Below are 17,832 nucleotides of genomic sequence, written 5' to 3'. Positions count from 1 at the left end.
TTACATATATATATATATATATATATATATTTTATATATATATTTTTTATAATAAATATATATAACTCTAGAAATGATGAAGTAGAGAAAAACAAAACCTTTGTATTAAAACTTTCAGATATATTCCAGAGACAGAAAGTGGAACAAAGGCTCAAAAGAATGTTCACAAGTAAAGTTCCAAGGGAAACAATATGTGGTATACTTCTGTTGCCAATAAGCCTTTGTTAACAATAATGCTGGTTAGAATATAGGCCTCTGTTATCAAGAATGCTGGTTGGAACGTTGGAACAAACACTTCAATATTCAATACAAAAGAGCAACTCGTGGAACACTTCTGTTGCAAAATTCCAAAGAATTCAGTCTTTTAGAACATTTTTGCAGTCAGCACGCGTATTCACCAAGGAGTTCCAAAGCGTGTGAAGTAATTATCAATCTATTCGCCGGAATGCAGGAAACAGCTTTGTTGCTAGGCAGTGTGCAAGAAGCGCGTAAACAAAGCGCATTTAGAGCAAGGCCGCTCGCGTTGGTTGCTAGGAAGCGCATCTGTACACAGCGCATGTAGATTAGCATGCGATCGATCGTGCCTCGCGCTACTGTAACCGTTAGCCTCACGCTACAATATTTCCAAGCAAAACAAAGTCAGCGCATAAAATAAAGCAATCCGACCTGAAGGAGCATGTCCTCCTGCGGGTCCATAAAGGAAACAAAGTAACACTGGTAAAGTTTCCATGCGATGAGGCTCTTTATGGAGTAACGAAGCTTCCGAGTGAAAGATGCGAAGGCGAGAAATCTCTCTTTCAACCCCACTCCTGGTACCAAGATGTAGCGCACAGGAAATAACAGTTGAAGCGCATAGTCTTTTATGTTTCTTTATTCAATTAGTCTCCAATAAGCGAACCCGCAGGAAGCGGCAAGCTCAACAGCATAACAGGTAGAGAAATGAACAGTGACTAAGATTCTAGAAAACAGAGGGAAGGAATACATTGACAGAGAAGAAAGACCTAACAGAATGTTACAGGCAAGTACACAGCCTTGCCGAATACTGTGTTTGACTGCAAAGTTATTGGTACATTCAACCTGTGGGCCATAGTGTACCTTACATGCAAGTTTCTCATATAACCTTGTCAAAAAGCAAATAATAGACCTAGGTACCCCCATAGCGAGCAGTGTTGTCCAGAGGATGGTGTGGTCTACTAGATCGAAAGCGCTGCTCAGATCAGCAAAGCAGAGATATTGTCTGCCGCCTTTGGGACGTATATATTTGCCTATTAGTAGGTCCAGAGTCATGCATTGTTCTAGGGGCACATGAATCATCATCTCCATTTGCGATTCTCAAATAGCGATTTTTTGAGAATCGCTATTTGAGAATTGCAAAACGGGATGTATTTAAAAAATCGCACAAAGTTTGCGATTTCTTAAAATTCCTTAATTGCGATTAGAAAATTGCGAAATCCCAATTAAGGAATACCTTCCCATTCATTCCTATGGGCCAGGAGGCCCATGGCAATGAATGGGAAGTCCTTCTCAATTTGCGAATCGCTATTTGCTAATCGCAAATTGAGAATATTTTCTAAGGTACAAGGGTGTCATGATGACACCCTGATGCACCCCTGAAATCAGCATGTGTGCACATAAGGCACATACATGCCCTAAGGGCATGTATGTGCACCACTTGGCACTTTGAAATATGCAAAAAAGTGCATATTTCAAAGAAATCGCAACTTACCACCAACTTGAAGTTGGTGGTAATTTGCGATTTCTTAAGGAGAAATCGCACAACTTGGGTGCGTGTTACATTGCATTTAAGAAATCGCAATTTGCGATTTCTTAAATGCTTACGCAAACTTAAAAATCGCAAATTTTGCGATTCCTTAAGATTGTGAGGCTGAAATGCCTCATACATCTCCTTTTGCGATTTTGTATTCGCAAACGCTGTTTTTTTGCGATTCGCAGCGTTTGCGAATACAAAATCCTTTGATACATATGCCCCCTAGAGCCTCCACGCCTTTCCTAAAACCAAACTGTGCCAGTGAAAGTATTGAGCATTCACAGGCCCATTCTTCTAATCTCTTAGATTGGACTTTTCTCATCACTTTCGCCAATGAGTCTTACAATGAAATTGGCTGGTAATTCTTAGGATCTGATTTATTACCCTTCTTAAAAATTAAGACTATAATAGACATTCCCCATGAAGACGGAATCATTGTCGTCGCTGCCATATGGAAATCTCTGGTTAAAATGGGGCCCCATAAATCGACAACGACCTTAAACACATCTACTGGGACCTCATCTGGGCCTGGGGCTTTACCCCTTTACTTTTCTTCAGTGCCCATAATACTTCCTCTATCGTAATGTCCAGGGGTGAGGGGAACCAGGTCAGCTGTTCCATATTAATAGGAGTCACCATTTGTGTAGTCAGATGGATAAAGATTTCCATAAAATGAACAACCCAGGCATCACAGGCGACATGTGACTACAATTTGGGGAAAGAGTCATCCTTTACAAAGGGGGAGTTAACAGTATTCCAAAATAATTTACTGTCTAATGTAACCACTGCCCGTGACAATTTAGACCAGGCTCCATTTCGAAGTTCTTTTTTACTGGCTAGAAGCACCTCTTTAAAACAAAATCTTAGAGATTTAATAAAAAGATTATCTTGAGGTCTACAAAGGGTCCATTTCAAATCCCTGGAGGCTATAATACATGTGTGGTCAAACCATCCTCTACGTTTAACATGACCTATTTTATTCGGGCAGGTCATAAGTTCATCTCCTATGTTAGTAATACCAGTAAAACTATGGAGTAACTGATTGGGGTAACTTCATCTTCCAGGCAATGAATAATGTCGTTCTAGCCCTTAAAGCAAATATCATGCAAAATTTGGGTTGGGTCCCCTCCATCCCATTTTAGGCGGACCCCTATTGGTCCTATTGGCCCAGACTGGCAACCTTAGGTATAGGACACCACTTGCACGCATTAGCTGATATTAGGATGTGATCAATAACAAAATGTAGAATTCCTAGCTATAAAAGTTGGCATGGGGTCTCCTTTGCTATCGTAAGCACATTTTAACAAATGTAGCTCAAGCTTGGTAATCAGAGAGTTCAATAAAAGTTGATATGGTGTCTCCTTTGCTGTCGCAAGCACATTTTAATAAATGTAGGTGAAGCTTGGCAATCAGAGAGTTCAATAAATCTCCATAATCATTGTGAGGGAAGTGTAAATAACCAGTACCAGCTTCATCAGAGACCCCACATACCCGTGTAGCAGAAAGTGAGCATGGGTGAATATTAAAATCTCTGGCCCAAATTAATATGAAACTATTAGTAATGGACTGGAGTAAAGTCTCCAGTCCCCCTTCAAGAGGTGAGACCACCTTACCCTGGGGGTTGTTGAAAACATTATTATAAAAATCAACCAAAACCATCTCCTTGCCTCCCCTAAATGTTAGCCATAAAATTAATTAATGAGGGCCTATAATTGTTTTTTTCTTAATGCTTACCAGGAGTCTATTCGATATAAAGGCCATAAGCCCCCCTTTTGTCCTCCCTGCAGTTGATGGCTCGCCCTCCAGCTAGTGTGTTGAATAACCCTCTAAATAAATAGATACAATACACTAAGTTTCCTGGATGCATATTATATCCAGGTCACTTGTAAACTTAAACCACCCTAATGTACCCTGTTTTTTCGCTAGCCCTCCTACATTCCAGGTCACAATTTTGTAACCGCTGTCCACCCTTGAGCCAATACTACTAGGAGGTAATGAATTAGATGAAACAACTGTTTGGGGTATGGAATCCGAAATGTTATTACAAAGTGGCAATGGGGCAACAGGTAGAATATCAGCAATACTCTGGTTGCCCTTTGTAACAGGGTTTGTATCCTCTTTCCGCCGTTGATGAGGTAAGAACTCGTTTATCGTGCAGTGCCCTATCTCATGTCAGTCAATATCCTGGCGGTCACTCAGTATTTATTAGAAACCTCCAGGGGTTGGAATAAAGGATGGTCTGGGACATGGTTGTTGAATGTTGATCCTATTCTACTCATCTGGGGCACAGGAAACTAGAAATGCCTATAGAAAAAACCCAAGCACTGCAATTATATATATTCTGTTCTGATTGTTGATGATGTGCCACCACCGTTAAAACTCCCTTTGCTCACCTTAGTTCCCTAAAATTGATTATGATACAATGCTTTCTTAGAGGGCCAATCCAACTCACTCTCCTTGTGAACAAGAATTGGTGGGCATTCCCTACTGGGTATTCCTGTTAAGCCAATGTACCACTCTCTTCTTTAATGAATCATGGGATTCTATTTGGCCTGGGCGCAAGGGGGCTGTATTGACTATGACTGCCACAGAAGGGCATCATTCTGGAGGTAAGTTAATGGTGACCTGAGCATCCGTTCCATTGGCATTACTTTCCTTTGCTAGTTTATTATCTCGTGAATGTAACTCTGGATGTGGAGTATCACTATAAGTGGGATGCACATTATTTACATGAGATTGCTCTAATTGTTGCTGTGCTTGGGATGTAGAAGCAAGTAGTCACTCGCAATCCCTAGAGTTTGACTGGGTCGTAAAACCAGCAAGCTGTGGCTTCTCGGTGTTAGCTTTAAATGCCACTATATTAACCCTCGGTAAATCGGGTGTTATAGCTGGCACTAATAACTTAACAGGCGCAGCCATCGATTGCCCCATAGATGGAATAAAATTATGTGTTCTAATCTGTTTCCCTTCAGCAATCAAAGACTCGAGTTTCTCCCAAATTGGGGCTAGCAGGACATCCACTATAGAGGTAACACCTGCAAATAATGAAGCCAGCTGTAGGTGCCTCAGGGTACTTGATCGTGTCACTGCCTCTGAACATGGTGAAATTATAGTCAGGGGGATATGTGTTCTGCCAGTTATAACGGGGACCTTCTTACATTTCCTTTTCCACATAGGATGGGGGTGATCGGCAGTTGTGCAATTATCCGAGCTAGGGGTTAATATTAACATGTTGTTTAATTGGATGGTCAAATTGTCAGCAACACTAGGGCCGTGGGTTTCCCTTGGCTGGAACTCTGTTACTGATGGTGTAGTTAATCCATCTACATGGAGCCCAGTAATCCCACCCCCAATCCCACCCCCTGTTGAGAGACATTGTTCTACTATATCTATTTCTTGGGAGATCACATAAACCACCTGTGAGACCTGGCATCATTGACATGGGTTTCCCCTGTATTTCTGTGTTTTTGCTGTGTTATGGACTTAGTTTTGCTGGTCTAGATGCATTGGGCACTTTGCCACTGTTGTTCAGTGCCAAAGTTCAAGTGTTCCCTTTGTAAATATTGCTATGGATTGGTGATTCCATGATTGGCATATTTTATTTACTAGTCAGTCCCTAGTACAGAGCACTGTGTGTGCCCAGGGACTGTAAATCAAATGCTGCTAGTGGACTGCAGCACTGATTGTGCCACCCGCATAAGCAGCTTGTAAATGTAACTCAGGCCTGCCATTGCAGAGCCTGTGTGCAGTCCGGTACTGCCATTTCGACCTGGCAAATGCACCCACTTGCAAGGCCCTAACCTTCCCTTTGCTTACATGTAGGTCACCCCTAAGGTAGGCCCAAGGTACCCCTGTGGGCAGGGTGCAGTGTCTGTGACAGGTAGGACATGCCCTGGTGTGTGGAATGTCCTGATAGTGAAATCCTGCCAAATGTTAGTTTTTCACTATTGCAAGGCTACCTGTTCCCATAGGATAGAATGGGGAGTTTGCTTATAACATCTTATAAGCATAACTACCCCTGGGAACAAGGTAGGAAAACAGAGCTTAGTATGCCTGAACTCAGAATGTTAAAATGCATCTTTTAGTGAGTGTGATTTTTAAATTCTGTGTTTGAAAATACCACTTTTAGAAAGTAGGTATTTTCTTGCTTAGCCATCCAGGGTGCCTCTTCTAGGATGTGTATTGACTGTCTGACTTTGGAGTGACAGGGGCTGGGGATGTGCAGTGGCAGCTCCAGAGAGTGAGAGTCTGAATGAGTCATGGCTGGGCTGAATAGACCTGGACTGCATTTAGGGGAAGAGATTTCCTTTCACCGGAATGGGCCTGGTCTGCCTTCCACAATACTGTCTCCACCTCTTGCCAGAAAGCTGCACCAGAGAGGACAGTACTGGTTTTGACTGAGCACACCAGCCACCAGAGAACAAAGGATTTTGCTGTATAAATATTGGGGCCCAGACCCCAGAACTTTCGGTCACTTCTGGGAATCAAGAGGAACCTTTGCCAAGGAGAAGAGCTGGAGAAACTGAGGAGAAATACTGGCCCTGTATTGTTTGCTGTCTGGGGTTGGCCTGCAGTGGCTACTTTCTGCTAAGTAAAGGGAAAAGGACTTTGCTGTTTGCTGTGTCCCCTGCTTGAGGAAGATCCCCAAGGGCTTTGAACTGAGCTTTCCTCTTGTTCTGAAGTCTCAGGAACACAAAGACTTCACCACCAGCTCCCCTGAACTTCCTTGCTGGGAGTTCTAACCTGTTAAGAGGTTCCTGCTGTTGTTTTGAACCTCTGGAGGCTGTTTGCCACTGGGAGCTGGAAAAGTAACGCAACTTCAAAAAGCCTGACGCATCGGCACCTGTTTCCAATGCATCGCAGAAGAAATTGTCACAGCGTCTGCCCACGGCTCGAGAAATTGCTGCATGCCGCTTCGAGTGCACTGATCTCCGAAGTCTGAGATCACCGCACTGATTCTGACGCAAGCGGCTGCAAGAACCCACGCATCGTCCAGGACCGTCGCATCGCATCGAGGCATCAGCTCTGTCGCATTGTTGAGGGCCGCAGTAAGAAACTGACGCAACCAACTCCCCTGTGCAGCAGTAAGGAACCGACGCATCACCTCCCCGGAGGAAGGAACCGACGCATCACCTTCCCTGATTGTAAGGAACTGACGCATCACCTTCCCTGCGGCCCTTTTTGTTTGTGTGCGCGACGCATCCAAGGTACTTTGTGTAAAAGGTGTTGCATCTACAATTTGCTTTGAACTGAACTATTTCTATCATTCGAAAGTCATATTTTTATTATTGTATTGTGGATTTTTGTTGTTTTGGTTTTGTTTGGTTTAGATAAAAATTACTTATTTTTCTAAACTGGTGTGTGTCCATTTGTAGTGTTTTCACTGTATTACTGTATCTGTTCACAAATGCTTAGCACACTGCCTCTGAGATAAGCCTGTCTGCAAGTGCTAAGCTACCAAGGGGGTGAGCAGGGGTTAGTATCCCTCTTACCCTGACTAGAAGGTACCTACCTCTGCCAACTAGAGACCCCCATTTCTAACACTGCCTGTACTAAAAAGGAGTCAATCGTTGTCTGGGCATTATCAGATACTGGCAGCACATTTGAAGCCTTACACTTACCCATGACAACTTATATATCTACTTAAATAAACATAAATAAATAAAATAACACAAGAAAAATAGGGCACTTTATCAGATTTATCACTGGTCGACACGGTAGATTATAAAGCGGCAGCAACCCATTGGTGTCGCAAATTAGCAGTAAAGTCCAAAAGATTGTAACAGAATCAGTGCATGTATCACTTGGTGTTCCAATACGAAGGAAACAACTCAACCAGTAACTCATTTAAAGCTCTAGGTTGTCCTTAAAGCCAATGTAAGTAAAAACAGTAGTTTCTAATAAGTTTTGGGCCTCAAATGTCAAAGGGGTGCCCGGCCTTCTCCGGTCAGTGACGGGCAAGGACGAGCCCGCCCTTGGCCCAGGCTTTGCCCAGGCACGGCCTGCGGCCTCCCATGCTGCGGGAAAAGTCCTGAGCTTTTCAAGCGCTGTCCAATGGCGTCAGTGTTGGTGACCCCAAGCCATGGGTCATGTTAGGCAGATCAGTGGCAGCAGTAGCGGGCCAAACAAAGAAGCGTCCGCGCTGCAGGATAAGTCCTGCGCTTTTGAAGCGCAGCCCAATGGCGTCAGCGACCCCCAGCACTGGGTCATGTTAGGCAGAGCAGCGACCCAAACAAAGAAGCATCCCGCACCGCGGTAAAAGTCCTGCGCTTTTCAAGTGTGGCCCAATTGTGTCAGCGTTGGTGACCCAGCCCTGGGTCACGTTAGGCAGAGCAGCAACAGCAGCAGCGGCCCAAACAAAGAAGCGTATCGCGCTGCGTAGAAAGTCCTGCGCTTTTCAAGCGCCGCCCAATTGAATCAGTGTTGGTGACCCCCAGCCCTGGGTCATGTTAGTCAGAGCAGCAACAGCAGCCCAAACAAAGAAGCGTCCAGCGCCGCTGGAAAAGTCCTGTGCTCTTCAAGTGTGGCTTGATGGCGTCAGCATTGGTGACTGCCAGCAGCAGCTCAAACAAAGAAGCTACTTATATCTCTGTCGGCATCAAAGATCTATCGACCTGTGAGTACGCGGGGTTTATGATTGATAAGTAAGTTACAGGGAAACCCTGTGCTCCAACAAGTGTTTATTCTAAAGCTTTACACTTGCACAAAAGGTAAGTCTAGAGATTTGTATCTCTCTAGCAGGCACATGCATCAAAGTGACAAATTGCGAGTCCTTATTTGCGATTTTTAAGGAATCGCAAATAAAGACTCGCAAAACGCGATGCACCAAAAAAATTGCGAGAAAATAAAGAATTGCAAATAATCGCTAATATAATAGCGATTCCGGCAATTGCGTACTCGCTAATAGCGATTTCGCTGTTAGCGAAATCGCAATTACTGAAGTCGCATTTTGATGCATCTTGATGACATCAGAACCAGGAAGTGAGCAGCTCCAGCCTCATTTTCAGTGCACAGTCTCAGGGAGAGGAGGGAGCTGGCTCTGGGAGCTGAACAGTAGTACCCCCCCCCCCCCAGTGCCTTGAGACCCTTACTTGGTGAGTAGCGCGCTTTACAAATTTGGTGATTGATTGATTGATTGATTGAACAGGAGTGGGAGAGAGACATTACAAACACCTTGAAGCTCAACTAAATGGAAGCCTCACAAACAGCAGAGGAGAGCCAAACAGGCAGGAAGCGGAAAATAAAGTTTTCTGAAAAAGAAATTGACACCCTCATTGAGGGAGTAGTCCACAGCCATGATAAGCTGTTTGGAAAGTTATCCCTAAAAGTGGCAGAGCAGGAGAAAAGAAAAATCTGGCTCTGGATCCAAAACAGGGTCAATGCCATTGGGGTGACACACCGCACCATCGAAGAACTGAAAAAACGATGGTACGACTTGCACAGTCGGGCTAAGGTGCGCATTGCTGACCGGCTCAAGGAGGCAAAGAAGACAGGAGGGGGAACACCAACAGACACTGGGAACACTCCCATGGAGGACTTGGTCGAATCCACCATCCATCCAGAAGCTGTTGTTGGTGTGACCCAGCTTGACACATCAGGAGCAGCAAACACATCTGAAGGTAAATGAATGCATGTTACCATTGTCCTAAAATGTAAAGGTGGAACGTGACCTCATTACAGCCCAAGTGCACACTTTGAACATCCACTACACAAGGTATTCATAAAGGGAGGTGCATTATGGGAGATGTAGTCAGGTGAAACAGTCACAATGACAAACACACTAATCTGAGATAAAAAACTCTAAATAGTGTAATATATTATCAATTTAATAACAAAACAAAAATTATTGTCGTGTGACATGACATCACAGACATTAATTAATGCAATTTTGCACTGTTTCACTTCACAGATGCACAACGCATAGAAGCCGAGGATAGTGATTCCCACGACATGCAGGACACCAGCGCAGGTGAACACATGGACACACCCGTGTTGGAAAAAAATCCATCACGTGCCCCAAACTCACGCAGAATAGAACAAAAGGGATGCCGGTGCTGCACTGAATTTTAGGGGAGATTTTGTCAAATGAATAGATTAAATCAAATCCATTTTAACCATTTATTGGCTGTTTTTAATAAAAAAATATTTATGCAAATTTTTCTTATTTTTTGCACGGTAGTATTTAGAACATTTCAACAATATCAGTGAAAATAAGGACAAACATTAAGAAACATTTCAAATATTTACATAACATTACATAGACACATACATATCATCACACCACTAGCATACCTCAGACATTCAGACAATGGAACAACATTAGTTTGACACTTCTATATACACAATAAGTCCATAAGTGAGAAGCATTTGCAATCTTTCAACAGCATATATTTTTAGATTTGTTTGGCAGTTTTTTTAACTGAAGGCGAAGACAAGTCAACGTAGGTCAACGCGTTTCGAATCCCTTCACCGGGGATTCTCATCAGGACCAATGCTATCTGGGAGAAAAAAGAAGAACACTAAGTTGGACCAAATGCTATCTGGGAGGAAAAAGAACACTAAATTGGACCAAATGACCCCTCAATCACAACTATTTCAAGGCCGCTGTGTTTCAAAGGTGAGCCTTACCTAAAATTTGACGCAAAAAAGGGCTCTAATTGGATGGTAGAAGGACTTCAAAAACAGGATCTGAAAACATTAGAGTGAAAAAACAGTTTTTCAGAAAAAGATTTTGAAAAAAGAGAGTAGAGAAAAGCAAAAGCGCTTCTATCCCTGTGTCCGGTCACTGAACACTGTATTGTACTTACTGTCAGATGTATGTGTAGTCAACTAGACACGTCTTTGGCCTCTTATTTCAATCAGGGCAGTGTGGAAACGCTTGAGTCCGGAGTTAAGGGTCGAGGAACAATCACCGGCCGAAATCTGCATGCCAATTAAAAGTCGACTTTAGACCATTGAAGTGCGTATCTTTTTTGGCTATTATCACAAGCGCAATCGTATTCTCTACATAGTTTCTAAATGGCAAAATACCTGATAATTCGCATGAGTTGCGCGCCCTTGGAGCCGACGTGAACCGTGCACCATGACAGGTGTTTGAAACCGGTGGTTACGGCCATTTTAAACTCACAACGAGGCTGACTCGAGCGGGGCGGTTCTGGAGGGGTTTCTGGGACATGTAGTTTTGTCTCGTAAATGTCCCGTGACGGTGCAAGACCCCGAATTTGTAAAACTTCTAAAAATCGGGACAAATTATGAAAACGGTGCAAGTGATGTGAACGGCGCCAAATTCGGCTGTGGTTTAGCTTTAGACAAAAATATATTGGTTTTTTCGTCAACAAAACTTTATTGCACTACAGTGATGGATGGTTAGCTCAGCTTTGTGATGTTACAAATTCTATTCTGTTACAAACGCTATTTGCGTTTAAAAAAGATAAAAGTATTGCCAACCAGCTAGTCCGAGCTGCATTACCCAAAACAAAAAGTCCGGACATAAGAAGCCTTTTGAATTTACCCCCGATACAGGGGCATCACAAATGTGGGACATGTGTCTGTTGTGACTCCACAATCGAAGGAAACCATTTCACTCATAGGGATGTGCATTGGAAACATGATTGTTTTTCAAATTGTAAAACAAAGTTTGTTGTATATGGGATACTTTGTCCTTGCGACAAACTCTACATTGGGAAAACAAATCAAGAAGTAAGGACAAGAATACAGCAACACAAATCGAGGATACGCAAGAAGGTGCTTAACGCTCCATTGGTGAATCATTGGTATCTCAATAACCATACAGAAAGAGATGTGAGATGGACTGTGATCTCAAAAGTCACACAGGATGACCGAGGAGGCGACCTTGATGCTAAACTGGTGAAGAGAGAGGCGATGCTTATCATCAAGTTTAACACATCAGTTGTAGGATTAAATGAGCTGTCCGAGATTTTTAACTTGTAAATATTCCTGCACACATCCTGATTGGGGTAGTCCAAAACGCTCCATTTCACATATGAGGTTTTTTTGATGACGTACACACTTTCGTTTCATATGGCATACGGGCCCTATTGGGTAACGAGTACGACTAACCTCTGGCTAGATACTACAAATGTTCGACGAGTCCACCTAAAGAGTAATGCTCATTCGAATCTGGAACATCACTAAGCTGAGCGTATCGTCCACCAATTTAGCTTCCCTTGACGGAAACCTTCAATTTTCTTTGGAATACGGGCCCCATTGGGAAAAGAATGTAATTTCTCTGGCTAGACGCTGTTAAAATAATGCAAACATGAGAATAGGCCATTTCAAAAGGAACACTCATTTGAATTTGTAACATCACAAAGCTGAGCTAACCATCCACCACTGTAGTGCAATAAAGTTTTGTTGACGAAAAAACCAATATATTTTTGTCTAAAGCTAAACCACAGCCGAATTTGGCGCCGTTCACATCACTTGCACCGTTTTCATAATTTGTCCCGATTTTTAGAAGTTTTACAAATTCGGGGTCTTGCACCGTCACGGGACATTTACGAGACAAAACTACATGTCCCAGAAACCCCTCCAGAACCGCCCCGCTCGAGTCAGCCTCGTTGTGAGTTTAAAATGGCCGTAACCACCGGTTTCAAACACCTGTCATGGTGCACGGTTCACGTCGGCTCCAAGGGCGCGCAACTCATGCGAATTATCAGGTATTTTGCCATTTAGAAACTATGTAGAGAATACGATTGCGCTTGTGATAATAGCCAAAAAAGATACGCACTTCAATGGTCTAAAGTCGACTTTTAATTGGCATGCAGATTTCGGCCGGTGATTGTTCCTCGACCCTTAACTCCGGACTCAAGCGTTTCCACACTGCCCTGATTGAAATAAGAGGCCAAAGACGTGTCTAGTTGACTACACATACATCTGACAGTAAGTACAATACAGTGTTCAGTGACCGGACACAGGGATAGAAGCGCTTTTGCTTTTCTCTACTCTCTTTTTTCAAAATCTTTTTCTGAAAAACTGTTTTTTCACTCTAATGTTTTCAGATCCTGTTTTTGAAGTCCTTCTACCATCCAATTAGAGCCCTTTTTTGCGTCAAATTTTAGGTAAGGCTCACCTTTGAAACACAGCGGCCTTGAAATAGTTGTGATTGAGGGGTCATTTGGTCCAACTTAGTGTTCTTTTTCCTCCCAGATAGCATTTGGTCCAACTTAGTGTTCTTCTTTTTTCTCCCAGATAGCATTGGTCCTGATGAGAATCCCCGGTGAAGGGATTCGAAACGCGTTGACCTACGTTGACTTGTCTTCGCCTTCAGTTAAAAAAACTGCCAAACAAATCTAAAAATATATGCTGTTGAAAGATTGCAAATGCTTCTCACTTATGGACTTATTGTGTATATAGAAGTGTCAAACTAATGTTGTTCCATTGTCTGAATGTCTGAGGTATGCTAGTGGTGTGATGATATGTATGTGTCTATGTAATGTTATGTAAATATTTGAAATGTTTCTTAATGTTTGTCCTTATTTTCACTGATATTGTTGAAATGTTCTAAATACTACCGTGCAAAAAATAAGAAAAATTTGCATAAATATTTTTTGATTAAAAACAGCCAATAAATGGTTAAAATGGATTTGATTTAATCTATTCATTTGACAAAATCTCCCCTAAAATTCAGTGCAGCACCGGCATCCCTTTTGTTCTATTCAGTACTTTTGACTTGGCCCTGCTGCCCATGAGTCAAAACCCAAGCTTGTCTTGCCAAACTCACGCAGGGCACCTGTCCCATCACTGGTCACCATGGATTCTGATGATGAGGCTGATGCAACACCAGGTGCCAGCCATGGCCAGGCCACTTCCATCCCAATAACCCATACACAGGTCCACAGAAGCAACGTCAGAGTCCGGCGTAGAAGAGGAAGAGCACTGAGAACACAGCAGGAGGAGCAAACAAATGATGTCTGGGGTGGTCTTGAGGGACAGATGCTCCGTATGCAGCGCCTGCAGACAAAAAACACACGTGCAGTGCAATTCCAAATTGGCAAGATGGCAAGCAACATTGCAGTACTGTCCGACAGTGTGCAGCAACTGACCAAGGTCATGCAGGAGGGACATGTATCCCACCAAAAACACCATCGCGAACTAATGCGTCACCTCAAAATGTTTACCAAATCTAACAATAGGCTGGCCACGACAACTGCACTGCTGGCACGTACGTCTGTGACCATGCAAACGGAAATGTGCCATTGGAGCGGGGATGTGGCTAAAGCACAGGACGAGGTGACCAATGCAGTAGAATTGCTTAATGCTTCCACAATTGCGGCCATCATTTCCACGCCGGAACAGGGTAGTGAGGGTGCCTCAAGTCTAAGTAGTTTGGCAATGCCAGTCGACACTGCAAGAAGACGCAACACACGCAGCAGTACCCCCTCCACTTCCAACATTAGGGATGACCAAGCTGGCTCTGACAGGCGTCTGGGGGTTCGTGGAAGAAAGCGATAGACTGCCATGTAGAATTACATTCCACTATGGTGACGTAACCATTGTTGTGATCTGACCTTTTACTGACTTACAAGTAAATTTTCTTTAGCAAACCAATTATGTCCATTACACTGGCCACATTACAAGTGTGCTTCAACACTCATGACATTCTTATTTAATTAAAGATTACTTAGATTGCAATATAAAGTTTCTGTGTCATCATTACTCACCTCAGAAATAATTTTGTGTGATGTCCAATCTCCTCCTGCGCCCTTCTGCTGTGCTTGCCCCTTGTGCTGCACGGTGGTGTGGCACTTGCTGGTTCCCATCCTCCGATTCGCTGTCAGACACCTCGATTTCCATTCCTCCCTTTGTCGCAATATTGTGCAGCATGACACATGCTGCTACTATCTTGCAGCATTGTTCAGGGTTGTACTGAAGTGCTCCGCCGGTCTTATGGAGACATCTGAATCGGCTCTTCAGCATCCCAAATGTGCGCTATATGATGTTCCTTGTTGAAATATGTGCTGCATTGTACCTCTGTTGATTGGCAGATGTGGGATTGTGGTAAGGCGTCATGAGGTAATTACGCAAGGCGTATGCGCTGTCACCTACATGTATGGAAGCAAAGGGTCAGTGGCAGTTTGACATTGACATACGTACAATGACTGTGAGAAACAATTACACATATTTACCAAGCAGATGTCCCTCTCCAAATTCTCCCCTGACAAGACGGGTGTGTATGCCACTTTGCCTGAATATATCAGAATCATGTGCACTCCCGGGAAATTGCGCAACTATGTCAGTTATTATGTTTTTGGCATTGCAAACAACCTGAATATTGAGGGAATGGTAACATTTCCTGTTTCTATATAAATATTCCTGTCCTGCAGGGGGACATATTGCCACGTGGGTGCAATCAATACAACCCAAAACATGTGGGAAGCGAGCTATCTGGTAGAACTCCTGTTTAGTTTTCGCAACGTCAAGCGCGGTGGTAGGGAACTTGATGTGTGACCCGATCACGGCCATCATGGCATCAAGGAATGCTTTGAATATTCTTGAAAGTGCGCTTTGTGACACACCCTCCCGCTACAGCAATGACCCCCTGAAAACTGGCTGACGCCAGAAGGTGTAGGCAACATAGGACCTGCACATGGGTTGGGATAGCATTGGTCCTACGTGTCTGTCGTTGCAGAATGGGATCCAATTCATTGATTAGATCATGGATCATTGCTGCATTGAGCCTATACTTATTGTATATCTCATCCTCTTGCTGTCCTAGCAAAGTTATGCGGACTCTGAAAATGCGCTCATGTATTCACCTCCGTCTGTGTGCAGCAGCCTGCAGCCTCATCCTCCTCGCCATCAGGTAAATCCCTGCCATTGTGAAATGTGCTAGCTCATTCTGGGTGTGTTTAATAGGTTTTAATTTATTTTCAGCTGTATCTGATTTGCACTCATGATTTCCACCTGGTTGTGATCCTTCTTATTTTGCTCTCGCAAAATTGCGATTTTCGGGTAAATCGCAGTTTGCGATTTTTCATGCATATTATTTGCGATTCTTTATTTGCGTATCGCTATTTGGGAGACGCAAATACCGAATCGCAATATGATTCGCAGAATGTTTAGCGATTCTCTATATTTGCGAAAACCTGTGTTTTCGCAAATATACAGTTGATGCATTGCTACACCGTCTTTTGCGATCACAAACGACCAATTTTTGTGCGATTCGCACCGTTTGCGATCGCAAAAAGGTTTGATGCATGTGCCTGTAAGTCTAGAATGAATCTGCTCTCTCACTGTGGGAACAGCAATTAAAATAAAGGAGTTTCAGAAACACGCTTATCTTTTCTCACATCACCAGGAACCCGCCAAATCCTTACTTGAGAGGAGCGTCGGCACCCTCCCTTAGGTTTCCCATCACATGGAAACTGGGACTGAAGATTGCAACCTTGAACGTATTGCCACCCTGGTAAATGATGAACAGAACACTTATTTCGACCATTAGTTCTCCACGTTCACTGCCAAGCTCTTACCTTCAAACCTCACTATTGACAGTCTAATACAAACAGTACTCCTTTCTCTAACCAACAAAAAGCATGAAAATGCACCTGCAAAAAGAAAGAAAGAACATACTAGCAAGGCCAAACACATTTCAAGTGAGGCCTGTTGTCAGGCTAGGTTAGCTCAGCAGTTAACATGAATTTGAATACAGGATTATACATATACATGTATAACTTTAAGAACAAATGCAAAAATGTGAATAAGAGAAGACCTGATTATGTGTTTCAACAGAGTATTTGTGCACAAGTATATAAACCCCTAATCTCTTCAATGATTACATTTCATCAACACAGTTAAATGCTTCACGCACTTTTAAAGGAAACTAAAGACACACAGTGAGTGTAATGTCATATATGAGTATATAATCGCATAATTGTGAAAAAGGGCAGAGCCTAAATTACGCTGCTCTACATGCTTATTTTTAATAAATAATTGAACTGATTTTGCCAGGCTAATGTATATTGATTTTTATTCTACATCTAAATGTCACGAGCTGCTTGAAAGTACAGAGCCTTAATCACAAGCCGCCGCGCGCAGGGGACACAATAACACATAATAAAATGTGCAGCGCACTTGTTGACGCAGCCTAAGCTCCCGGGCAAGACGGCGATAATGATGTTTCCGAAATAACAGGGGCCGACCGCCACCCACTCTTTCCAGAAGGAGAATTTATGGCACAAACGAGCACACAGCCGTGGGAAGGTAGTCCGGATTCATCTCACCCGAGAGCAGCGGTGCTGTGCATTTCAAAGTGGCACAGTGCACAGGCAGTGTTAGGAAAACATCACGGATGCGAGCGGTGATTTATTCTGTACACAGCACTCGGCGGGATACGGGTTGAGCAATTATCAAAGGCTGCAGCTGCGCGCGCTATAATTAAACGCTCTGCTTTTAGACTGTGAAAGGGAACACTGCAGTTTGCTAATGCAAGCAAGATAAAGTAGATTCTCGGAGGCACTGGAAGTTCCAAGGGACCATTGAACATCCTTTGGACTCATTCGTTGCTTAAAATTCCGCTTTAGAAATGCTTTCCCCAATTATTCAGCAGGCACCAGGTGAGAGCGACAAAAGGTTTTGCTCCCCAAGGCTTGTTGCCCTTGAAACCCGCGCTAATGGTACTACATGAGCATGATGAGAAATCTGCGCATATGTGTATGCCTGCACAACATATGTATCTGTTCAGGGAAGATTGCACAGGTGCAGAATGGTGAACGCATACATAAATAAACTGCAAAGCACGCATAGGATGCAGTTTGCAAAAATAACATGAAAATGGTGAGCAACGCATGTTGGATTGGTGTTATAAAAACAGTTGACCTTGGTTTCAAGCTAGGTGAATAGCAAAAGTACCCCACAAGTATGGCACCAGAATATTTTTGCCTAAATATTATTCCTGTAGGGATTATTTGGGGTATTGCACAAGACATGTTCACAAGCCTCACAGAATTTGAAGTTGACATGGGCCTGCAGGGCAAGAATAGCTGAATCATATTCTGATTCACCACTGGAAATTTGCAACGTGAGGAAGATTTTATGTATCTTTA

Source organism: Triturus cristatus, chromosome 2_2 (assembly GCF_964204655.1).
Source record: "Triturus cristatus chromosome 2_2, aTriCri1.1, whole genome shotgun sequence".
Lineage (NCBI taxonomy): Eukaryota > Metazoa > Chordata > Amphibia > Caudata > Salamandridae > Triturus > Triturus cristatus.
The sequence above is the reverse complement of the archived record's forward strand: the minus strand, read 5'-3'. Positions refer to the sequence as shown.